Raw genomic sequence first — 27,883 nt, forward strand, 5'->3', positions numbered from 1 at the left:
CTACTGAAGTAAGAAACACTTAAATTTTAAATAAGTGTCAATTAGTAGAAAAAATATATACATATTTTGGTCGGTCGTGGGTCTTGAACTCTGAGCTTGGGCTCAGTCCCTGAGCTCTTCAGCTCAAGTCTAGTGCTCTACCACTTGAACCACAGTGCCACTTCTGCTTTTATGAGTGGTTTATTGGAGATAAGAATCTCATGGACTTTCCTGCCTGGGCTGGCTTTGAACTGTGATCATAGATCTTAGCCTCCTGGGTAGCTAGGAAAACTACCAAATTAAGAAATGGCTAAACCTTTTATTTTATCATCATGTTGCCTTGTTTCCTCTGTGTGTGTGTGTGTGTGTGTGTGTGTGTGTCTGTGTGTGTGTGTGTGTGCACACACGCTGGGACTTGAAGGCCTGGGCAGAGTCCTGTACCTTTTATGCTCAAGGGTAGCATTCTACTACATGAGCCATACCTCCACTTCTTGCTTTTTGGTGTTTAGTTAGAGATAAGAGTCTCATCAACTTTACTGCCTAGGCTGCTTTTTAAAAAATATGGTTTTTTTATTGTAAAAATACTGTACAGAGGGGTTACAGTTACATGAGTAACGTAATGAGTACATTTCCTATCCAGCATTGTTTCCTCCTCTTTTGGTTTTCTCCTACCATCCCCTCCCTCCCCACCTCCCTAACTCCTCCCTCCCTCCCTCCCCCCAAGTTGTAAAGTTTGTTTTCAACATAGTGTCTTGTACATCTCATTGTTACAATGGGTCAACCTGTATCCTTGTATCAGCATTTTGTTATTTCCCTTCCCCTCCCCAAATTAGAAAAATGTGTATACAAGATGCAGGGCACTGACATCAAATACAGTGAAAACAGGGAAAATGTGGTATATTTATACAATGGAATTCTATGCCTCCATCAGAAAGAATGACATTGCCCCATTTGTTAAGAAATGGAAAAACTTGGAAAAATTATATTAAGTGAAATAAGCCAGGCCCAAAGAAACATAGGTCCCATGGTTTCCCTTATTTGCAATAACTAGTAAGTCTAGGACAAGCAGAAAAGGTCAAAAGCTATGTACATATGACCAGAGAAGATAATGTTAGGTGAAATGAATCCCAAGATAGGGATTTTTTTTCTTTCTTGCTATTGTTTTTAACGTATTTAAAATGTACTATGTGATTTTTTTTGTTTCTCTTGTACGTGCTTCTCCTATGGTATAACCCGTTTTCACTGTATTTGACCTACCAACGTTTTGAAACTTGATCCTCAGATCACAGCCTCCTGAGTAGCTAGGATTACAGGTGTGAGCCCCCAATGCCTAGTAGTTTCCTAGGAAATTTTAAGTTTTCCTGTGAGCTAGGCTTCTATTAAGTACTGCAATGCTTTGCAGGGGAACCTACTACTGTATGTGTTGTATAGATGAGTCAGCCCAGGGGTGAAGTGCTGAGACAGATCTGGGCCTGCCAAGCTTATGTTTAACTTTGCTTTGTGTTGTCTCAGTGGTCAACACATACTGTTAAAGTAGTCAGGGTTGTCTGTTGGATTCCTAAACAAACTTAAGTCTTCACAGGAGAATAGATATGAATTCCCTGGCCATAAGAAATTGTTTGAGGCCACAGTTGGCTCTGAATGAACTCATGTCTGCATAGGAAATGCGGTGATACTAGCTTATTTTAGATCTTGCCATGTTTTAGACAATTGTTTTACTACCTAATTGTTTTTCACTCAAGAAGAGTACCAAACTATTTTGAAATAAATCAACATCCCCCCCACCACTGGTTGACAAAGAATCAGAATCTTGTTATTACATCAGAAAACTTTTCTTTTCTTTTTTTAGAGAGATAAAGGGTAGAACTGAACACTGACAAAGTAGGAGGAAAGAAATGGATTCCTTCCATTTTTCTTTTACTGAAAATGATATACATACCTATTGTCATATTCCCTCCATTTTGCTTTTATTTAATATGATACAGATATCTATTGTCATACAAATAGACCAAGATTTATTTTGTCATTTATGAGTATACACAGGACTTGAGATAGATAGAGCTTACTCAAATTGGCAACCTCATTCTTCATTCTTAAAAGTGCTTTGGCAGTAAAGGGAACTCTACTGCAGAGTTGGTGGGAGTGTAAACTTGTTCAACCACTCTGGAAAGCAGTATGGAGGTTCCTCAAAGACTACATATAGTGCTCCCCTATGACCCAGCAATCCCACTTCTGGGAATTTATCCAAATGATCACAAACAAGGCCATACTAAAGCTACCAGCACAACTATGTTTATCATAGCATTATTCACCATAGCTAAGATATGGAACCATCCAGACGTCCCTCAGTAGATGAATGGATCAAGAAAATGTGATATATATATATATATATATATATATATATATATATGCACAATGGAATTTTATGCCTCCGTCAGAAAGAATGACACCACCCCATTTGTTAGGAAATGGAAAGATTTGGAAAAAAGTATTATTATTATGCATAATGGAATTTTATGCCTCCATCAGAAAAAATGGCACCACCCCATTTGTTATGAAATGGAAAGACTTGGAAAAAAATTATTATTGTTTTTTTGGAAAAAATTATTTTAAGTGAAGTAAGCCAGAACCAAAGAAACATAGGTCCATGGTTTCCCTTATTTTCAGTAACTAGCAAACATCTAGGATAATCTTACCACACAAGCAGAAAAGGTCAAAAGCTATGTACATACGACCATATAAGATGATGATAAGCAAAATGAGCCCCAAGATATGTACGCAAGAGGTTTTTTTTGTTGCTGTTGTTTTTAATGTACTATGTGATTTTTTTTTATTTCTTTTGTATGTTCTTCCCCCTACGGTATTATCCCTATTGTCACTGTATTTGATTCTGGTGCCTTGCATCTTGTATATACATTTGGACAATTTGAGGAGGGGAAGGGAAATAACAAAATGCTGAAACAAGGATACAGGTTGACCCACTGTAACAATGAGATATACAAGACACTATGTTTACACTATGTTGAAAATAAACTTTATAACTTGGTGGGGGGAGGGAGGAATTGAGGAGGTGGGGAAGGAAGGGATGGTAGGGGAAAAACAAAGGAAGGGGTAACAATGCTCGATAGCAAATGTACTCATTACCTTACTCATGTCACTGTAACCCTCTGTACAGTATCTTTACAATAAAAATATTAAAAAATGCTTTGGCAGTACTAAGGTTTGAATCAGGGTTTTGCAGTTGGTAAGCAAGTACTCTACCACTTGATCTATGCCTCCAGCCCTTTTTGTCACAAGCTGTTTTTCACATAGGGTCTCATGCTTTTTGCCTGGGACTGTCCTTGGACCTTGATTCTACTACTGCTGTCTTCCATGTAGTTGGGATTGCAGGTGTCTAACCATTGTAACCTGGCTTGTTTGCTAGATACGCTTTCACTAACTTTTTGCTGAGGTCGTCGTTAAACATTCATCACGTCTCCTATCTTCTCTTGGAAGTAGCAGGGATTACTGGAATGAGCACTATGCCCAGCATCATTTATTCTTAAAGCCATTCATGAGTAACAGAAAAGTTTCTCTCTTTTTTCTTTTTTTTTTTTTTTGGCCCAACTGTCAAAGCATTTCTATTACTCAAATGAAATTGTGTTATTCTACAGAACCAAGAGGATATCTAATTGAATCCTTCTGTGGTGATTGTGTTTTTAGACTAGTCCCTGGTTTTGAGAATTCTACTAGAAGCTTGGAAAGGGTTTAGTTGTTTATTGCAGGCCTTTTTCCAATCTATCAGTTCCCCACTACTTTATTTCCCTCAGCAATGTTTGCTTTTACTTTTTTTTAAAGCACCTGGTACTGTAAGCGTGGTTTATTTCCATTTCAAATCTGAGCTCTAATTTTGAGAAAAAATGTGAAGACTATATCTTGGGTTAGGTAGAATCTACTTAAGTGTAATAACATCTTTCTTTTAAGTAGCTTTAGTTGTTTTTTTCCCCTTACTGTTTTCTGATTAATATTTTTTCTTGAGAAGTTTGGTAAGGAAAAAAAAACTTGAAACAAGGAGATTTTTTTAAAGGCTTCTTGTCATTCTATAATATCATTGCATTATGCTTTTTTTAGGCCTTTGTATTCTGTAAATTACCAGAAAAAAGTCTCCAGTTAGAAATGAACCAAATTTTATAGCTGTCAGAACTACTGAATATTACATTTACCCTAAAAAACTGACGGATTTATCCTTCCAATAACCTCTCCATTCTTTCCCCTTAGCCCCTTGCTTACTAACTTCATCTTATTTAGTCACAAATAAAAGTTTGTGATGACTCTTGGGAATTATGAGATGCTCTCAACTGGAATTTGAATTTCTATAAGCCATCATCTCAATTAGTCAGATTTTGGGATTCTGGCCATGTATACTTAGTATTATTCAATCTCTATTCAAAGTCCTGTCTTTAGGAAAGAACAGACCTCTGAACGAAAGCCAGTATGAGTCAAACAGATACAACTGAGTCTTCACCCTAACAAACTGTAAGGAATGTTTGTTACCAAGTTGCAGCATAATTGTTCACTATCTAATAGTAAAACGTTTAACTCAAATGGGAATGCATTTTCCTGTGAAAACACAAAATATATCAGGGGGAAAACCTTATTGGAAAGTACTCATGGAGAAGGTTAACCCATGCTTTAAATGTAAGAGAAAGCTTGATGATGATGATGATGATTATTATTTTACCCTACTGCATCAAACTTGAATTGACATTTAAAATATCTTGGGTCTGGTCAAGTTTGCATTCTAACTCTGGCATGATTTAGCATGTTTAATGAAAACTTACCAGCACTTGTGTGAAAGGTTACAGCTGAATGATAGGACTTGCAGTTTAAGCCACCTGCAATGCTTAATTTTTCACTCTCCCATTCCCTCTTTTCATACATGTACAGTTGTTAAGAAAAGAGATAAAAGTCAGGACTGACCTTTCAGCTCTACAGTATTTGTTCTGGTAGAAGTATCACCTTGGTAGGTTACTCTTTGGATTGAGTATTTTTCCTGGAGGCGAAGGGATCATGCAACTGCTGGGAATGCAGTGTAGGTTATAATTCTTAGTCATTGTTGATCTAGGCTAAATTCCAAACAATGAACTAGTGGTGAAAGTCCCTAGGTTCTATTACTAATCTCCATGGCCTCTTAGGTCTCTTTTGTTTTTCTTCTCATTACATTATTAACTGTGTATTGTCAGGGGATAATTCAAACTCTCACAGTGGAAGTTTAACAATGTATAAACGATTTATAGCTTACTTGTGAAGGTTGCTTAATATATGCTATCATTGAACTTTAGATAACTTTTTATTAATTTGTTAAATTTTTGAAGATTTTCCCCTCATACTGACTTTTAAAGTTATAACTTTATGACTCTTTTATATTAAATTCATGGCCACATTTCATTAGGACAATTAAAAATCAATTTACCAATCTCTTCCCTCTCCCATGGTTAAATATTCTTGTGTTGGGCTCTACATTTCTTGAGCCTTAAGCTATTCTTCTTTTTTGTTTAATTCTGATCAGTTTATTCTCATATCATTGCTGTGTTCAACCAGTTTGACTTGTACAGATATCAGGTAATAGTAAATATTGGAAGGTGCACATTCCCACTGTGAAAGAAGACATTGCACACATGTGTACATTCAGTACATTACATGCACATTCAGTGCATATTAAGGGATATTGGATCTTGTGACACTTCAGACATAACATATTTACAGGAAAAGTGTGAGTTTTAAAATAGTTAAAAGATTTCCATAGTTATACAAGAATTAAGATAAATATTAAGAGACCCTGACACTCACAAGAACATTTTTCTATGCTATTAAATAAGGGTAGTTCCTTCTAAAGTTCCAAAATAAAGCCAGAATTTTGCCACCATGAAATATATCAAATTACCAATATCAGAATATGCTAGTATGGGAAGCAATGTGGAAGTTGTACCAAAGAAAAGACTATGACGTTCTTAGGTAATACAAAGGGTCTACAGAAGATTTCTTAGATGCGTTCATGAAAAAGGAATTTTCAAAAGAGCAATTACAATGGCTATGTCAGCAGAAAAAGTGGTAACTACCTATGCCTTTTCATTCTACCTTTTAAATGTAGGTGCAAAACAGAAAAGTCTAAATATAGCTTAAAAATTAGTTTACAAATGACAAAATTGAGTGGGCATTCTTATGCATATGTACTTTTAAACCAATAGATACTGTGTAAGTCTAGTATATGGACCTTATGCTCTTCTAATTGAAATATTTTTCCATAAAGAAAAATATGAAGTTGATAAAAGCTGTATCATCTCATGGGATTTACATATAATATTATTTAAATATTAGATTTAATTTTTAAAAACTGATTTATTGTAATGATTATTGTGGAAAAAATAACAAGATTCAAGGATAAAAAGTAAAAGATTAAAAATATATAGTCATATGTATATATATCCTTTAATCTTTCTATTTATACATACATTCATTGTAAAGAGCATTATACTATGTCTATTTGCAATTGTTTTTTTTGACTTAACATTATTAAAAACATATATCCCTTCTGTAATCTGTGTTATCATTTCATGTTTTTATAATGTAGTGATGTATAGATTTCTGTAATTTTTGAACAAATCCATAATTACTGATCATTCAAATTGCCTTCAATTTTTTATTGTTCTAGTTTTCTAAGCACTATCCTACTCATAAATTTTGTTCATGTATTTTTTAGAATGCATATCTAGTAGTATAATTCCTAGGTTATTACACATATGTTAAGGCTTTTTTTATTGTGAAAATACTGTACAGAGGGGTTACAATTACATGGGCAAGATAATAAGTACATTTCTTATCAAGCATTGTAGCCTCCTCTTTTGTTTCCCCTTCCCATCCCTTCCCATCCGTCCCCCGCCCCCCCAATCCTCCCCGCTACCCCCCCACCAAAGTTGTAAAGTTCAATTTTCGACATAACAACTTGTACATCTCATTGTTGCAATTGGTCCACCTGTATGGCCATACCACCCTGTACGGCCGTACTACCCTGAACGCGCCCGATCTCGTCTGTATCCCTATTTAAACGATTTGTTTTTTTCCCTTCCCCTCCACAAATTATACCAACATCAAATACAGTGAAAGCAGGGGTTATACAGTGGGGGAGGGACATACAATGCAACAAAGAAATAATCTTATAAATGTGTTAGAAACAATCGCATGAAAGAAAAAAGAAACATTTGAATACATATCTTAGGGTTCATTTCCCAAACATCAACTTATCTGACCTTTTCTGCTTGACTCAGACATATTTTTAAGGCTTTTTGATACCTGTTGTCAAATAGCTCCCCAGAAGTATTGCACTAATAAACAATTCTTCCTAATGAATATGAGTGGCCTTATACTACATGCTCCTTTCCTTTTTTATTGTTATTATAAAGGTGATGTACAGAGGGATTAAAATTATACAGGTCAGGGGCTGGAAAGGGGCCTCAGTGGTAGAGCGCTTGCCTTGCATGCCTGAGGCCCTGGGTTCGATTCCTCAGCACCACAAAAGCAAAAAGCAAAAAGCCGGAAGTGGCACTATGGCTCAAGTGGTAGAGCGCTAACCTTGAGCTGAAGAGCTGAGGGACAGCGCCCAGGCCCAGAGTTCAGGCCCCACGACCGGACCCCCCCCCCAAAAAAAATTATACAGGTCAGGTAAAGAGTACATTTCTTTTTGGACAATGTCACACTTTTTTTTTTGCTCTCTCCCAGTTTTTCCCTCCCATCCCACCCACAAGTTCTATTTCTTTATAAACTTTGATATTCTCGCAGTTGGAAAGGGCATCATGTTGTTGTCCTTATCCGTTCCTGGTTAAAGCCTAGTGAGGTGAATGCAGTTCTATGTATTATTTGTACATCTATAATTTTTAATAGATTGTGCTTTTAGTGTTTAGCCTATTTTTGTATTAAATGTACTTTTAGGACATAAAAAATATAACTCTTTTTTAGTGAGATATGATATAATGTTTCTACCCCCACCCCCTTTTTGGTCAGTTGGTAGTAGAGCTTGAACTCAGGGCGTGGGAGCTGTCCCGTGAGCTCTTTTGCTCAAGGCTAGTGCTCTACCACTTTGAGCCACAGCTCCACTTCCAGCTTTCTAGTGGGTAATTGGAGATAAGAGTATCAGGACTGGAAGTGGCGCTGTGGCTCAAGCGGTAGAGCCCTTCCTCGCCTTGGGCTGAAGAGCGCAGAGACAGCGCCCAGGCCCAGAGTTCAGGCCCCATGCCTGATAAAAAAAAAAAAAAAAAACAAAGAGTATCAGGACTTTCCTGCCCTGGCTGGCTTTGACCCTGGATCCTCAGACCTCACCCTTCTGAATATCTAGTGTAACAGGTGTGAGCCACCAGCACCCAGCTACAATTGCCTTTTAATGTTTTCAACACTTTTATTTTTATAGTTTGAATATTTAACATTAACCATTATGCACCAAATAATACTCTAGTCAATGATAAATCACAAATGCAACAGTGTTTTCATAAGATTATAATAAAGCTGAAAAATACCTATCAGCTAATATTTTTATTATACCTATTGCCATAGTTAGATACACAAAGTCTTATAGTTGTGTTCTAATTTCCTACAGCATTCAGCATAGTAAGATGTTGCACAGAAGAAGTAACAGACTAGGTTGGTGGACATATACTCTGTGATGTTTTCATAAGGGCAAAATTGTCTAAAATACACTTCTTGGCACATGGTCCCGTGTATAAATAAGACATGGAAGCATTTAAAAAAGGAAATGTATCATTTGCACAAAAGACTGTGTAACTAACATAAACATATTATTTGAATAAGAGCAAAACAAGTAAACCTGCACTTGCATCTAATTTTCAAAATGTTTGAAGCAAGTAGTGCTCTAATTACATTTCCCCTCTCCTTCAAAGATAACTGATTTCCTGAGTTTTGTTTCTATTTTCTTAAAATCTCATATGGAAAATTCCTGAACAATGTGGTTAATGTTGCATTATCAGACTTTATGAATTCTCTTTTGACGTTCTGTTTTGAAAATTCAACATGATCCACATTGGTTTTAATGCATGAGTGTTATTACACTATAGGATCATCATTAATTTATTCATATTTTCTACTTGTTTCTGGTTTTCACTACTACAGAATTCTTTTTCAGATGTAGCTCCAGGCTCATATGTGTGAATGATGTATTCCTGAGATTTGTATTGCTTGGTCATAGGGTATGCATATTTTCCATTTATGAAAAAGGTCAAATGTTTTCTAAAGGGCTTATATCATTTTGCATGCGTATATTGACAGAGCTTATGCATTATTGGTTCCATATTATTATTAACATGTGATGTTCTCAGATTTTAAATTTGGTGATGCTATCTTATGTGGCTTAATTTAGTATTTTTCTGTTTACTACTAAGATGTAAATTTTCCCCATCTAGACGCATGAGAATGGTACTCTGAGGAAAACCACTTTTTGTCTTTGACCATCTTTCTATTTGGTTCTCTTATCTTTTCTTATTTGATTGAAGGCATTCTTTATATAATCTGGATACTAATTTTAAATCAGTTTTAGGTATGAACATACCTTCTCTTGAGCTTGTGATTGTCCTTTTTGTTCACAATTTTATTAAGCTTTACTTCATTATTTATGCTTTTAGTTTCTAGTTTAAAGTCTTTTTCTCCCATGAAGTTATACATATTCTTTTTCTGAAAATCATAAAATTTTGTTTTTCCTCTTTGTGGGTTTTATACAAATAGCATTTTGCAAATAGTTTTCTGTGTCATATTAATTGCATTATCAATTCCAATTTTCCACCCCGCCCTGTATACATATCAGTTGGCCTGTGGCTTTTAGCTCTTTCTATAAAATCGGATAATATTTCCTCATCTGTTGCTCTGGGATCTATCGTATGGATTGTTTTGGACACCAAAATGAGCAGGAGAGACATCCGTTGATGTAAGAATCAGCATTTCCTCCACAGTGCTGAGATGCAAAGAGAAAAGTATGTCTGACCTAGTCTACCAGTCTCAACAGGAGAGCTGCCCCAGTCATACAGCTTAAAGTGACCTCAGTTGGATTCCAGATGATGTATATATTTTTCATTTGTAATAAACTATTGATGGCTTAAAGGACTGAGGTTGAGGTGGTTTGTTTTGTAAGAGTAAATAATTAACTAAGAAAGATACTGCAATTTCATATTTTTTTCTGTATGAAAACTAGTTATTTTTCTTATCAACATTTTAGAGTATCTGTAAACATTTGGTATTTGCCTGGCATGTCCTTTGAAGTACACAGTTGATTTTTAATTTATGCTCATAACTTTCATTTTCCGCTTGCCTTAATTTGCCTTTAAGAGCTTTATAGTATATTTTTTCAAGTTATGTAGCTGATTTGATTTCTGTTACCAAAGCAAAATAACAGTTTCCCTGACTTTATGAGTTCTCAGGCATTTTCCCCCTAATTTTCCTTTATCTAGAATTCAGGACTCAACCAAAGTTTTTGTGTTATGGAGTAGGGATAGTTTCCTTTTTTATATTTGCCTTTTTCACTGAGAATATCCCCTTTCAAGATTTCAGCTTTGGGAAAATATGTCAGCTTAAATTTCTGTTGAAACTATCTCTTGTTCCACATTAAAATTAAAATCCCCCAAATGCCAGAAATCAGCAAACTTTAAAATGTACATTTGAGTAACTGCACATTTGAGTGCTTAGTTATTTTTTCTGGATTCTAGCTTTTCAGTCTTTTGTGCTTCTGAAGAATTTTTATTTTCTTGATATCTAAGCTTTGCTTCTAAAAGTTTTTTTTAAGTCTTATTCAGAAATTTTGGGTCTCTTATATAGCAACCTTCCTAAGACTGTATCATATTGTTGGAATTATAAATCTAGAAATATAAGCATTTGATGTAGTCAAATCTATTAACAGTTTCTCTTATACATGTAATTTAATGCTAAGCTTAAGAAGTCTTCCTCTACTTCAAGAACATTTTAATATTCACATAAATTTTGTTTTTGTCATTTATGGTTTCATGTTTTAAATGTTTAAATATTAATTTGGAATGTATCTTGATAAAACATGAGAAGTAGGAATCTAATATCTATTTCTCAGATGGGTAGCTTGTCTCAGTGACTAATAATTTTTCAAAAATGAAAATATGAAATAATAAAGCTAACACCATTGCTAATAAGAAGCATTGTGTTAGAATAGAAGTTAAAATCATATTCATTACTTGCCTAATATGGGAAATGAATTATGAAAACGAATGGCTTTTAGTGGCTTTTTTTGTGTGTATGTGTGCTGGTTTGGGGGCTTGAACACTCAGAACCTGGCACTGATCTTGAGCGACTTTTGCTCAAGGCTAGTGCTCTGCCACTTCTGCCACTATTTTTTTTTTGGTGGGAGAGCGGGGTAGTTTTATTGGAGATAAAAGACTCACAGACTTTCCTGCCTAGGCTGGCTTTGAATCATAATCCTAGGATTTCAGCTTCCTGAATAGTTAAGATTACAGGTGTGAGCCACTAACACCAGGTTGGATTTTGCACTTAAAAACACACACACACACACACACACACACACACACACACACACACACACACACACACACACACACACACACACAAACCATTTGTTTTTATTTTTCTTCTTTGAAAGAAGATAGACATTGAATTCCTTGGATTTATGTTCTAGCATCTATTGTGGAAAATTATTATTATTTTTTTGCTCTACAAAAATCTCCAGGATGTTATAAAGTAGTACTTTAAGATAGGAGACTCTGTGAAGCTAAAGATTTTTCTCATCTCATGATCTCTCTCTCTCTCTCTCTCTCTCTCTCTCTCTCTCTCTCTCTCTCTCTCTCTCTCTCTCTTTCTCTCTCTCTATCCATCATCTATCTATCTATCTGTATATATAATTTGTTTTCCTGTTTTCTGTATTGAATTTCCCCCTTGTGACATAATTATCAGTGGCCTAGTGGAGAATTAGAAACAGACACACATTAATTTGAAAGAGGGACATTGGACTTTGATGGGGTTGGGGTACAAATATAACCCTTATGGAAGAGTATAAGGCTCTTCATAGATTAAATTTGTGCTTGGTAATCCAGATCTTTTTTTGTCTATGGAATTATTTCTATGAAAAGTAGAAATTCACCAAACTAAGAAGCAATATTAAACTTCCAGTTGAAACTTGTAGCTTACATGACCACAGATTTATGTGGGAATAACCTAGGTTTTGCTTTATGGAAACAAACTGAATCATTCAGTAATTATTTGTTGACTCTTTGAAATTCCATGCTGAGCCTTGCATTGGATAAAAAGAGAATTCAGTCTTTATTTATTTATACTATGAAGGAATAAGTTAGGTTGTGATTTATTAATAGAACATATGAAATTTTAGCCATATTTAAAAGGGTAAAAAATAGAATACCCATATTTTTGAAATGTAAAAAAATAGAAATACATCTGAAACTAAAAAGTATATGGAAGAAACTTGACCTTCTCTGGCACTTCTGGATTTTACAGTGATTTTAACTTAGAGTTGAACTCTGTTGCCCAGACCTCTAGCTATATATAAAATCATAATTGTGACATCAGTTCATATGCCCACCATTGCCAAGACTGTTAGGAACACAGTAGGCATTCAATAAACACCTGTGTTTTAGGGAAAGAAGAATATAGAAAAATATCACTCTTTTACTTAACTTTCTGGCTGATTCCATTCTAGATAAATGACAGTTGCTTGTAGAGAGCAGTGGAATCTAGGAAAGAGATGGCAAAGGGAGTTTGTCTAAATAAGTCAGGAAATTTGAACTTCTTGTCAAACATTTTGAATATCTTTTTTGTTCAGCATTACAAGGTGTTTAACCCATCATTCATTTTAGTTTGTTTTTCTGTGAGCTTAAACTCTGAATGATTTCTTGACTAGTGCTTTTTTTATTTCACATCAGGCTCTTTAAAATGTGATTTGCATTTTGTTTTATAACAGCTGCCCAAAACACCTTGAGAAAGAAGTGCTGTGTTCACTTTTAATACTTAAAAAAAATCACTTGGAGGCACTTGAGTATGTGTTTGCAAGAAAGTAAAACATAACAAGAATGAGGAACCTCTGTTCTTGGAGCCTCATTGCATATCATTTATGCTTGAAAAAACAGAGTGAATTTATTTGTTTTAATGTCCAAAAACTTTGACCCATGAGTTGAAAGGAGCTAGCTGACCAATAAAGTAAAAATAGCAGCAAACTTGCTTTTTAACTGGGATGATATTTGACCTTGCATCTCTTCATGGCAGAGCATGTTGAAACAGTTTGAAGTAATTTTCGAGTGTCAGAACCACATTAGGATGTCTTCTCTTGTGATGCCAAGTGCAGGTTGGCCTAATGATTGGAATAACCCACCTCCCTAGGCCCACCCGGAAGACAAAGGGGAGTTATTATTATTCTTTTTAGTTTAAATTATCCAAATAGCTGATCTTTATAATTCCATGACACCCACTAATTTCTCAATCTTCATCTGACCTTTTGTTGCCTGGTAGATTGAGTTAAATAAATGAAATAAAAGGAATTACAGGAATGTGTGTTAAGAATCATCAGTGAAAGGCTCATTTTACTTTAAAAATGTTGTTTTTTAACATTAGACCTGATACATGATAATTTAACTAAACATGAAGAAATCCTGATTAATTTCCTCATATCTATATTTTGTTGATTAATCTGTGGAGATTTTGCTCTCATATTTTCTATTTTCTCTAGAGGAGAAGGTTGATCTCTGCTTGATATGATGTTCTCTCCCAGGCCTGTGATAAAGCCAGACCTCTATCCAAAATGGCTTTTTATTATCTTTGTAGAAAAATGTTGATGATAATTTTTTATTACTCTTTAAACCAAACCTCTCTATCCCTTCTCCATTGAATGTCACACTCAATTTTTTAATATTTAATGAATAATTTGGGGTCAAACAAAAGCCTCTCTCTTCTGTCCAGTTATTTTACAACAGTAAATATATCCAAGAAAGACTAATAGATTTATGAGACGCACACATTTAACAGAAGTCACAAATCTCACTTGAGATGATTTGCTTATGGAGACAGTGACAGTGTTGAGATAGTGAGAAGATAATAGCGAGTGGGTAAGCTCTTTTGTTTTGTCCTAGGCACTGTGACATATACACCAAGAGGTATAAATGCTTGGGATATTGCTGCTGCCACTGACTTAATAATCTACATGAGAGGATCATATTTACATGTGAATCTCTAGCAACTGAAGAACATTGGAAGAAAATTTATGACTAAATGCCAAAATTAAGCAGTGAAATAACAAGTACCACAAGAGTTCCTTATAAGGATTGTGTCTCTAGAGGATGTTTAAACTGGACAGTAGAGTCACATCTTACTAAGTGGGGTTAGATATTGTAAACAATTCTTGGTATACAAATTGGATGGTGCCAATATCCTTGAAATTGTTCATATACTTCAGTATATGAAGACACACATATGTGCTACATTGTATAGACACATATCATCTTGTTGTTAGCAATGTCTGTACCTTCAGTGTTTTCCTAACTGTAGAAACAGCTCCCTGGCAAAATAAGTTTGAATTTATTTTTAAATATGAAAATCAGCTTCAGGAACTGCTTACTCTGTAAGGGGAGAGTAGGAAGTGAATGATCTTTCAATGGAATAGAGGGCAAAATTGCCTACATTTTACACCATTACACACACACACACACACACACACACACACAAACACACACAAACACACATTCATGGAAAGCACATGAGAAGATTGAGGCAGATATTTGAGTGATGTTTGCATACTCTAAGGAACATGAGAGATTGTCAGGAAGTACCAGAGGGTAGAAAGAGGATAGGAAATAACCTTTCTTCTAACCTTCCGAGGGAACATAGTCTTGTAAATATCTTCATTTTTAACCTTCAGCCACCTGATTACTTTAATATTGCAGCCATCAGAAACAAATACAAGGACCATGGAGGGACCTTGGAGCCTACAGTTAAGGGGAGCAGAGTTGGGGGAAGGGAGAAAGGGGACGAGAAGAAAAATACAGAGAGAAAAGAGGTGAGTGAAGGTGTGGAATAGTGCAAGCACTGTTTGATTAGAAGAGGCACTTCTGAGGATCCCAGCTCAAATCCAGCCAGGGTGGGAAAATCTGTGAGACTATTATCTCTAATTAAAACACCAAAAATCCAGAAGCAGAGCTGCAGCTCAGTGGTAGACTACTATCATGAGCACAGTTCAGAGACAGCACCCAAGCACTTGAGTTCAAGCCCCAGGACCTGGCCCCCCCCCCCAACACACACAGACACACACAGACACACACACAGACAGACAGACAGACAGACAGACACACACACACACACACACACACACACACACACACACACACACACACACACACACACACACACACACACACACACACACACACACACACACACACACACACACACACCCCAAGAGGCAAGTGAATAGTTGAGGGCAAGTTTAGAGATAAGATCTCAAATGTACTTGGCTCCATTTAAAGTGAGCTTCTGTGCCAGACACAGGTTGATGTCTTCTGATTCTTACCTACAAAAGAACACTCCACATTTGTTTTGTTTTGGGTCCGGTCATGGGACCTGAACTCTGGGCCTGGGCACTGTCCCTCAGCTCTTCTGCTCAAGGCTAGCACTCTACCACTTGAGCCACAGCACCACTTCTGGCTTTTTTCTTTTCGCTTACATGGTGCCGAGGAATCGAACCCAGGGCCTCAGGCATGCAAGGGAAGCGCTCTACCACTGAGCCACCTTCCTAGCCCAACACTCCACATTTTGTAAAGGCTCTGGGTCTAACCCGAAGCTTTCTCTCCCATTGTGCTCCACCTCCATTTCCCCCACCACTCGCGTTTCTCAACCTTTGGCTTGTTCAATCTTGTACCTTTTTGTCTCTCCTTGTTTTCCTCAACCTCACAGCAGTAACGTTCTGATCTCTGCTTTTGTTAAAAGTTTCTTTTCCTATGGGTTCTTCATTGCTATATTATTCTAGTTTTGAAATTACACCTTAGGCACCTGAGGTTTATGCTGCTGCATAATGTGCTCGAGATGTCTTCCTTGATCTTCCTGTTACTTTTATGATTTTCTTTCTCTTTACATGGTTTTATAATTATCAATTGGATGAGTTAATTCCAAATTAACTCAACAAGTATCAAATCCTTTTTTTCACATTGGAGCTTCCCCAAGCCTAATCTAATTTTGGTCAATATTGAACTTTTATTCTAATGCATGCCTGTTTAGAATCACTTTAATTTTTATTTTAAATGTTACTTTAAGAAGCTCCCTGAAGAAAATTCAGAACATACAGAAAGAGAGAGAAAAATTATCCAATAGTTCCTTTTATCTTTAATATGGAGAAATATTTCAGTTTTATAATCATAGTTCTATAAGCAAATATTTTCTATATGTATATGTTTATTTTTTCTAAAGTATTTTCTTCAGTATATGTTTATTTTTTTCTAAAGTAAGATTATAAGCATTTTCATGTTATTACCTATGTTGGTAGTTTTTCATGACTATATAGTAGTAGATTGAAAGGTTATATCATTTTTTCTTAAAATTTTTCTGATTTTTCAAAGTAAAAATTATTTGTTTTTCTATTCTAATTAACTTGCAATTAATAATTTGCACACACAGGTTTTTGCTAATCCAGTTCATTTAATATTTCAGTGGTAAATCCTCTAAGTAGACTTTTTGGATCTAAGGCATAAACATTAAAAATTTTAATATATAGTGTCAAGTGATGTATAACTGTCTGCTTTACCACAGACATGCTAAAATATTCAAATACTAAATACTTTTTCCCTTAAAACAACATTGATAGCTGTATGATTTAGGTACTTTTGTGATATATGAATATTAAGGACTGACAGCGGAAACTAAGTTGATAACAGGAGTCTGCCTTTTGCTAACAAAAGCATCTTCATTTGGAAATAGAATGTCAGAAAAGAATTTGATACAGTCTCAGAGAATCTGAGATTCTTTGAATGCATTAGACAGGATTTTTTGTTATGCATTTCTCTCTAATTCCTCTGTAGAATTAAAAAAACAGTCTTAATTTCTTAATTTTAGGTAGGAAAACAAAGTTCTGGCAGAGAGGACAGTTTTATTACTTGCAGACAAGAGATTTACATGTTCTTATAGTCAATGTTTTCTCAGACCATGTACAGATGAACATTGTTGGGTGTGCTGACCAAATGAAGTGACGGTTTATCAGAGCTTATGGGAGAGAAGTATAAAGAATGACAATTAAATCCTTCCTGCTAGCATATACAGGACATACTGTCAGTTAAAAGGAGAGTGTTTATGTGTTTGTAGAGTCCTACAAAGAATATGAGATAGGATATTTTACAGAAAACAATCCAGGTATTAATTTGCAAGTCTGATTTCTGAAATCACTTTCTTGTATCTTCCTGGGTTCCAGGTCAGTAATACTTGAATAAAGATTAGAGAACATGCTAATGCTTGAGAATATGTCACTGGTATATCCTGAGTTTTTGAAAAATCAAACCACTAGTGATATGTTAAAAGCTCAATTTTGTAAGATGTTAAACATTCATGAAAGGAATAATGAAAGAAAGGCTCGTTTCCTGCCAGCCTTGCGGTCAGCAGCGGTGCTCTGGCCTGATTACTTAAGCCGATGTTTTTCCTGAATCAGTCATGAATCAGTAATTATCAAGTTTTGCAATACTAGGATATTCTCTTGAGAACAGCAAACGATTTGTAATGTTAAGAGGATAGATTTTTTTTAAAAAAGAAACCATGTGACTTCTTTTGGTGGGTTTCCCTGGGCACTGGGCAGGGCCTCTGTTGCTTTAATGGGGCTCCGAGTATGGCAAATTGGTAGGTTTATCTTTCCTGAATGATCAAATCGCACATATTTACTTTTTTCCCCCATTAAAAGTAAAAATGCTGCTGGTGTGAGGTGTATTTGTTTCACTTCCATTCATTTAGCTTAACTACTTAAACCCACTTTAGTCTTCAAAAAAGGATAAAAGGGGGAAGTTAGAGATGAGAATTTAAGAATATATATGTATATATAATTTATATTTATATATGTATTATAAATATGTATACACATATTCTTTAGTTTCTTCCAGAATGCTTATAGATGACCTATTAATAAATATTTTTTCAAATAAGATATTCTTCATGCACTGGGATTGTAGGTCTTTGAATTGGAAAGGACTTGTGAAAATTTTATAATTCAGTCTCCTGCTTTATGAGGTTCATAGGAGTTAAAACACACATGTGCGCATGCTCACACAGACAGGTGCAGCAAAAAAATTTGTTTCAGTTATGGTACTCTTCTAGTGATACATCTTTGCCAACACCTTAGCTGCATATTTTCCCTGAGGTAACGTCCATGAAGGCCCTTCAACTTGGAGACTAGAGGTCTAGACATCAGAGAAGCCTTTCAATATTGTTTTTTTTTTTTTTTGCAGGAAAGAAATTATTTATATTTATTTATTTACTTATTATTTTTATTTGAAAATGCTTTAAAAAAAACCAGAAGGGTTACAATGGCATAAGTCATGGTATTTCAAGATATTTTTGAATCCTACAGCTTTTCTTCAAAAGTCTACACTTTTTTGTTGGGTCTTTCTCTTTTATGCTCCTTGTCTAATGACCACAGTTGCCTTTGAGTACTAAGGAGTTTTGTCATTGTGGAGCTTGTCTCAGAAACTTGAATGCCCTACAAGGCTGGCCACACTTTTGGAAGAAGTTATATCTTTCCATCCTTTGTTTGTTACCACCATGGAGAGCGGGATCTGGTACCTTGAAATGAACCTAACCCATGGCTAATCTTCAGCCTTGTGCCAGTCCTGTGGTGTGGCTTCCTAGATTTATCTTTTGTGCTTTCAAAGGGAAGCTGCAGAAGTTGACACAATCACAGAATTGGAAGGGGGCCTACTGGCCATTGAATGCTTGCATCACTCCTACAAAATCATTGCCAACTATCTAGCCTGACGGGAACGTATTACCTCCCAAGGAGGTTCCCTGTAATTGGGACAGCTCCGACTGATGGGAAATTCTTTCTCATCCCTATTTAGTGTTGATCTGTTTCCCGTATTGAGGAAATTGCAATTTCTAGTAATTAGTCCCTCTCCTCCAGCCTTTCTGAGTTGACTTAATCTAATATATTTTAGAGGAGGAAAATTTATTTGCATGTTCAGAATTTGATTGACACTGCCTTGTAAGATGCAGAGTGGGCATTTAAGGTAAAACAACAGACCCATAGTGGGCATTTAATGTAAAACACTTGTTGAGTGAAACTGTGTTGTTCTCTGAAGAAAGCAGTGGCTAGGAGTATAGTTCTTATAGCATGTGTCATTCTTTTGGCAGTTACTTCCTTGTGCTCTTATTATTTTATAGGCACAAGCCTTGCCTACAGAGCTAGTTGTTAAGCTCCTTGGGGTGGGGACCTGTCTTGTATGTGCAGTCCTTAACAAGCTTTACTCATGACCTTGCACTCCCAGGATCAACAAGTGCTTTGCAAGAAAGTGAAAGCACAGAACCATTCTTCCTAAGGCTGACTTGCTTTTGCCCTAGATGATGAGTGGTGGTAGTGTGTGTGTGTGTGTGTGTGTGTGTGTGTGTGTGTGTGTGTGTGTGTGTGTGTGTGTGTGTTGGCATGAGCCCAGGGCCAACCATGTCATATAGAAGGTCTTAGAGTAATATCTGAAGGCAAGTTTTCCCAGGCTGGCCTATTTTAAAAAACCGATTAAAAATAAATAAATAAAAAAGCTATTCTGTTTCTGTATCTGACTGGTAGAGCTTAAGTAGGGGTTAAATTAACACTTGGGTGTTGGCCTGGCAGCCTGACAACCACATACCAGGAACACCCTTCTCCACTCATCTTCTTACTGTCTGCTTCCTCATTCTTCAAGCCTCAGCAGGAATGTCTCTTTGTGGAACCTTTCTGATCCCACCAGGCAGAAGGATCGTCTTTTCTGTCTTGTTCGTATAGCATTGTAGACAGTCTTCTTACTTTACAGGTGCCACATCATATAGGTACTATCTGCTTCTACCTCTGTCTCCTTTGCTTTTCTGGAAAAAAGAAACCGAGTTTAATTTCTCTTTACCTCTACTGTGCCCAAAACTGGGCAAAGTAGGGAGATGCTCAGTGAAATTTTTTCAAATAATTATCGAAGCACATGGATTGTTTCCTAGAGAAATGTATTCCCAAATGCTACAAAACCTATTTTACAAACAGACTTCAGAAACAACAATTTTTGAAGTTGGAGATTACTTATACTGTTTTGTATGGTCCCAGAGCTTTGCCAATGGTAGGCATGACTAAACAGCATGCTTTCATTTAACCACAATGAAGGTCCTGTGGTCTGGATCAGCCATGTGCTGGAATAAGAACAAAGTAAAGCAGGCCCTGAGGACATAAAATCACTGTAGATGTCTTAAGAAAATGTAGAATGGCAAGTAAAACATGATATTCACTTGCTATGGCAACCAAGCACAGGTCAGGCAAGCAGTTGGCTTAAAGAGTCTTGTAGAATAAATGAGAAATTCAAAATGTGGCAGAACATATCAGCAGAAATCAGGGAAAATGTCTTGCACTTCTGACCCTTACAAGTGTGGGCTTCTGCTTGGTTAGCCAGCATCAGGGAAGTCTGTTAGCAGTAAGAAGTGAGCGTGTGAAGGACATTCTGACAAGGGCCTGGCAGGGTTCTATACCTAGGGAGATACTGACATAAAGCCCTTTTATCATCCATTCATTCATTCATTCTGCAAATATTTATTGAGTGCCTGCTATAAAAATGCTTTTAAGAGCAGGGGAATTATTGACCTGATTATCTCAGAAAAAGAGAGATGCTCAGTTTCCAGTACTGAGGACATACTATGTTGGACTAGCTACTATAATGTGGTTTTAACAAATCATCCTTATGAGCATAGGGCTTCTTTCCATGGTTTTTTTTTTATTCCAGTCAGGATTTAACCTAGAGATAGGATTTTGGCAGATCTTCAAGTGTCAGACCTGACTTTGGAAGGTCTAGAGATTGGGGTATTAAGAAAAACCTGAAATATCTCTTGACTGATAGAATTGTACTCAACTTAGGAATATCCATTAAAAATGTGTGATTGCCCATACCAAGTGAAGGCACTTATAGCAGAGAACAGGAAACATTGATTTTTAATAACATCTTACACTTAAAATACTTTATACTTTCTAAAATACTTTCTCATTTCACGAGAGTCCAACATTCTTTTGATATGGCAGGGTATACTGTGATACCAATTTTTGGATGAGGACATTAAGTCACTGATAATTTAGGTGGATGGTCTAGCTCCTAGGAGCAGAATGGTGGCATCTAGTTATGTTAGTCACTACTCTTTTTCTTGTGCCAATAGTTTGCTTGTGTGGTGCTATGCAAACTCTTGGAGGACCATCCTCTGATTGGCTTCTGGGAACTAGAACCCAGCTGGGTTTGAAGCATTCCATAAGATGTTCTCAGCAATGGAAAACTCAAGGATTATTTTAGACACTTGCTTTAAGAAACATTCTGAATAAGTGGATTATGATTGATTGTAAAGAGGTCTCCTTAAATGTAATAAAGTAAATTGGCAATCTCAGATATTGGAAGTTTGGCAATTGGCAATATCAGTTTATGGTAGAAATGCTTTTATTTGGTGCTTTTTACCATATCGTTGAAATAATGAGTTTCTATAATGTGTCAGACATAATTCTAAACTGTGAAAATATAGCATTTAACAGAACAAATTCTATCATAGGGCTTTTCTTCTAATTGGGTAAGGGGCCTTTATGTCTGTTACTAACAGAAACCAGGTGGTGCTTAGTGCTCTAGAGAAAAATGTAGCAGGGAATGGGGTCAGGATATGTGAATGTGGGAAGGTGTTTCAGTTAAAAGTAGGAAGGTAAGGGGAAAGCCAAATGTAAAAGACTGACTTTTCTATTTTCATGTTCCAAAACTATAAAACTTAATAAATATACAAACTATAAATAATTTTAGCAACTATATGTGCCCACCATCACCCTCAAATATTCGCACATGTGCACGTGCATGTGCGCTCACACACACACACACACACACACACACACACACACACACACACACACACACACACACAACCTATGCTTTATGTGCCTAAAAGATGAAATAAGCTGAAATTATATTTGAGTAGAACTTGTAAAGATGTGGAATTTAGCTATTACTAATCTCTGCCCTTTTATTGTTTGTAGACCTCCCACTGTTTCAGCTCAGTGATAAAATTCCACAATAAATTCTGACTTGAAAGATTTCAGGATATCACCAAAATGGGGATGACGAATGAAGGCTGAGATGAGGCAAGTATCTGGCAAACCCTGAAGCACTTAGACTAAGCTTTATTAACTGTGGCAGAATCAGATGATCATTACTGTTTTTATTTTTATCTGGAGGTCAAACGTAATTAAAATAAAACATTTTCTGTGGGTTTCCAAATTAGTCTAAAGATTTATTGGTCTCCAAAGAACTTTGTAGATGGTCATCTTGGCATAGAGTTCTAAAACCAAGGGCTCTCTAGAATTGGAAAAGAGTTGGAAAATAATTTGTTTAAAAACAAAACAAGTCCCAGGAAACACCGTGAGAGAATGTTTTGTGAGAACTCAGCTGAAAGGTGATAGAGATTCCGGGGTAAGCTGAGCTCCAGAATGCCCAGATCCTCTGAGTATTTAAAACTGTGCAGATCTAAAGGAGGAAATGTTGTAGCTGCCTTCTTGTGCCCTCTTGTGGCCTTGGTTTCATTACCTACAGAAAAACAATGTGGGTTGTTCTTTTTTTTTGGGGGGGGGGGAGCTGGTATCATTCATAAAACAATCTAAGAGTAATAAAACACTTCAATTTTTAAAGTAGGTTGAAAAGATATCCACCCCAAGCAAGACTTTCAGATTAGTCAATACATACTTTTCAGTTGAGGAAACCCCGAGCTATTTATTGGTATACTGTATTAAAATTGTAACCCCTTCCACCATAGCTCAAGGGAAGTCATATGAAGTTTATGGTAGTGGAATGTGTGTGTGTGTGTGTGTGTGTGTGTGTGTGTGTGTGTGTGTGTGTGTGTGTGTGTGTGTGTAGCAGTGTATGGATGAAATCCACAAGTCTATCAATACTTATTTTGGGTAGAATAACAGGGTTGTGTAGGAAATAACAAGAGAAGGACTTTGGTATCTCTTAGTTGGATGATCAAAACTTCACATGAAAACTTAGACTTTTGCTTCCTCATGTATAAAAATGAGATCAACTAGTACATGTGTAGGACAAGCAGAAAAGGCTAAACGCTATGTACATATGACCATATAAGATGATATTAAGAGAAATGAACCCCATGATAGGGACACAAATATCTTTTTTCTTTCTTACTATTGTTTTTAACGGATTTATAATGTACCATGTGATTTTTTTTTGTTGTTGTTGCTTTAGATGTTCCTTCCCCACGGTATAACCCCTATTTTCACTGTATTTGATGTTGGTGCCCTGCATCTTCTATATACACTTCTCTAATTCGGGGAGAGGAAAGAAAAAAACAAAATGCTTAAATAAGGATACAGGTTAACCCATGTAATAATGAGATGTACAAGACACTATGTTGACTAACAAACTTTACAACCTCGGGGGGAGAGGGGGGTAGTTGTGGTGGGAGGGAAAGGATGGTAGGGGGGAAAAAAAGGAGGAGGCAACAATTCTCAATAGGAAATGTACTCATTACCTTGCTCACTTAACTGTAACCCCTCTGTACAGCATTTTTACAATAAAAAAGTACAAAAAATGAGATCATTTCAAAGTAAAATTTCTAATATCCCTTTTAGCCCCCAAACTATAAATGTGAGTTGATGGACAGGGAAAAACTACTTTTTTGTCTCTGAAATTGTATTTTTTTTAAGTTTTGTGGCTTTATAATTAGTGAATAAAGAGCTATTTTGGACATTGTGTTATGAATCCTTTGCAATCATAGGACCTAATGGAGATAAACTTTTAAAAAGTTTATTCCTACAAGTATTGAATTTATTAAGTATCTACTATGTACTAAATGTTATTTTAGGTGCTAGTAATACCATTTTTTGGTGAAATATTCAAGATGTTTACTATTTGTTGAGAAAAATTAAAACCAATAAATTCTGTATGGCCTTATACAGTTTGTTTACACATATAAATTATTAATATATTAAAAGGAACTTACTTAAACTTCAAGTGTCCACAAAGATCTTTGAGATCTTTATCTTGAAGTGTAGTGAAACTCCCAGGTGACTTTGGCAAGAGATTAATATAAAGTCAGGTTCCCCAGTTCAAGGAAATGTGCCCTTTGGTAAAGTTTCTGGAGAGGAGGAACTTGGTGGTCACTCTGAAAACTGCATTTTTATGGGCCATTAAATTTTTTAAAATCCTGGTAGGTCCTACATATTTTTTTAAGAAAAAGCCTTTTCTCTGTTCTGTCTTCACATTTATGATTTACCATGCAAACCTTCATTCAAAAATGCGTGAATTTCATTTTAAATGATATTATTTCATTAACTTTTTATGAAATCAGGACAGGATTATTTTCCTTCATCTGTTTTTTTCAAGTCCTTTGTGTGCCCTGATATTAAGTAGAGGAACATTTTTAATTTGTCAGTATTATTTTAAATGTAAGAAAACCTAAGTGTCCAATATTAAAAATGATAGTTGACTTATTGGCTTTATGTAGATATACATGGCACATCATGATTAGGTAATGGGAGCTTGCAAAATTTTTTTTATCCCAGATTGTAAGACATTTAGGGAAGACCTGTTTTTGACACAGATTTTTTCCGTTGCCTTGGTATTTTCAGAATATCTTACACATCATCTACTATATATGGCTTTGTTTTAAGTTAGAGAATTTGGTTAGATGGAACATTTGAGCTCTATTCAACTTGGCAACATGAAGAGCCTGGAGTCCAATGATTTGTCTTTTGGGCGGTGTTTGGGGAATAACAAAATATTTCAGAATCATTAAGGGTATTCCAGAAGGGAATTTGGGAGTGGTTGAAATGCTTTGTGTACTTCTAAGAAGGCAGTATGAGAGAGATTAGTGGAGGAAAATTGTTTAAAATTTTTCACTTAGAGATTTGTAAACATAACTAGCATTACTGCATATTCATAATAAAATAAAATGATGATAAAAATAAAAAACTAATTAGCTAAACAAAAATGATGGCTTTTTTCTGGTCTCAGTTTAGTAAAAACTGAATCTAATGAAACTGAAAAGGTAAAACAAAGAAAATTCAAATATTACAAAAGCAGGACCATTAATGAGTGGTACTAGAGCTCTCTCCTGGCCAAAGATATATCTGTTAGAAAAAAATTTAAATATAGGTATGTGATATTACTTTGGTGCAAATGGTGATATGGTAAATTGCCTCTTTAATAGTCTTTTATGTATGAAGAAGGCAGTATGGAGTTTGGGGTTCAGAACACGTTGTCAGTCATTGTTGTCTGTTAGGTCTTGGGTAAATTCTTTGGTCTGTAATTCTTCCTCTCCTTCCTTTCTCATAGATTTGCCACATTTTCTGGGTTTCTAGAATTTTGCTACATATTTACTTGACTGTTCTTCCAAGCCATGGCAATCAGCTAAGCTTAAAGAGCTAAAAGAAGAAAACAAATTGGAAAAAAAATTGGACATTACTGTTGGGTTTAAACAGTATATGAAAAGTTAGACTCTTCTAGCTATGCCAAAGTTCACTTTTAACACTGAATGGAATTGGGTCTTTGTCTTTTTTTTCTTTTTGTTTAGGTGTAGGCATGTGGAGAGGCTGTAAGAGTTTAGAGGTTCTTCACATCTTACTCAAGGCTCATCTAGCCATTTTCTCTTGTAGTTGTGCTTTGAACTTAAGTTTTGATTACTTTTCATGCAGATGGCTTTCCTGTATTCATTTGCGCTTCTGTGTTATTCAAGTGTTTCAACCATTGAGTGCACATTACTGAACACAGCTCTTTATGGCCAAGACCATTTTTTCAGTTTAAGTGTGCATGCAGATTAAAAATGAGTCTGGTGAACTGGAGACCTTGGCCCAGAGGTTGGTCGTAGCTTACTGCTGTGTGTAGTACAGCTTATTACTTACTGCTGTACAGTATGTGAGCTGAGTAAGTACTGATCTTCCAATTTTTCTGAGACTTAAAATATATACTCTTTCCTTTTCCTGAATTTTAAAATGGTATGAAAATCACCAGTGAAAGAGACTTTATTACTTTACTAGCTCCCTGACCTTGATAAAGACTTGACTTCTCATCAAAGTGGAGATGATGATAGCACTCACAGAATCTGGTGAATAATCAAATAGGTTAAACTCTGAAGTTCTTAAAATTATGTCTGGGGTGTACTAGGTGCTTTTGAAGTATTTCATATTGTTAGGGTCTGTTTCATGTTCACTCATTAAGGGATCACACCCATCTTGCTGTGAGGTCTGGAGAGAGAAAAGGTTAGGGATTGGATCTTTTCTCTATCCAAAGCTCCGAGCATAGCCCACAAACGAGAACATGAACAAAGGAATGAACAAGAGATTCATGATAAGTGGCTCAGACAGTTTTGGAGAGATCAGTTAAGGCATGTGATGATAGGTCTACTGCACCAATTATATCTGCTGTAATTACGGAACTACACATTTCCAAAAAATTACAAAACTTTGCTTCTCTTCCTAAAGGTATTCCTTATGGAATCCATGACTAAACTCAGAGCAAATGGGAGCTAAGTGAAAAGAAAAGAAAAGAAGAGATGAAGGACAGAAAGACAGTGGGAGACATGTCTATAGAGTTAGAAGGAGTGGCACATGAAAGGCAAAAGCCATTGAGCACAATAGGAAGTGTACTCGTTACCTTGCTCATGTAACTGTAACACTCTGTATAGTATCTTTACAATAAAAAATTTTAAAAAAAGCCATTGAGCAAACTTCCTGTCAAATATGCAAAGTGACCTTTGGCTCAGATGAACTTCCCAAATCAGGACATGCAACACCAGATTCTTTTCAACATTCACCCAAGGTACCACACTTGGTGATGAGGCCCTCTGCATGCCAAGCTCTGGATGGCTTGGAGATGAAGGACAGGCACACAGAGTTCATGGAGCAGAGGGATCTCTGCATACATGATGTTTTCACTAAATGATTATTTTTTTCTTTTTTTTGTTGTTATTATAATCGTGATATTAAAATTATTCTTCCTAGATAAAAGGATAGATTTCTTGGCAAACTGAATGCTTTTAAAGATCAAATGTAAAGCAAACTGGTAAAAGACAACCAAGGTACTCTGTCTCTTACCATTTTGCTCTGTCTTTCACTAAATAGATACTATCAGAGCTGCTCAGTCACCAGCTTGTGGATTGAGGACTGAGGCAGGGAGAGTCACATTGTCTTATCTGAGGCAGGCAGGCTCACAGATGGATCTCTGGAATAAGCCACAAGCACAGTGATGTTGAGCCCATCCCTCCAAAGCCAAAGGTAAGCATGCGAATGGCTGTGTGGCACATGTTCTTTGCAAGGCCAGATCTAGTGTCCTGAGCTTCCAGGCTAAAGGAGCTGAGGGCATGTTATTTAACATATGTAATTCTTGATTTTCTTATCTGTGAAATAGGAATCATTCATTATATATGAATATAATACATATTATATATTTATATATTATTTATATGTTTATATATTATTTATATGATTATATAAATATTGTTAATATAGTATATATTGTATAAATATATATTTATATGTAGTTATATAATATTTATTATGTAGCTAATAAACTATCATATCATATAAATATCTATATAACATAATGGTGTTAACATAAGTATATAATGAATTGCTTATACAATTAATTATAGGATTAATATACAATTA

The sequence above is a fragment of the Dipodomys merriami genome, unplaced genomic scaffold, assembly GCF_024711535.1.
Source record: "Dipodomys merriami isolate MVZ:Mamm:240054 unplaced genomic scaffold, mDipMer1.0.p SCAF_17, whole genome shotgun sequence".
NCBI lineage: Eukaryota > Metazoa > Chordata > Mammalia > Rodentia > Heteromyidae > Dipodomys > Dipodomys merriami.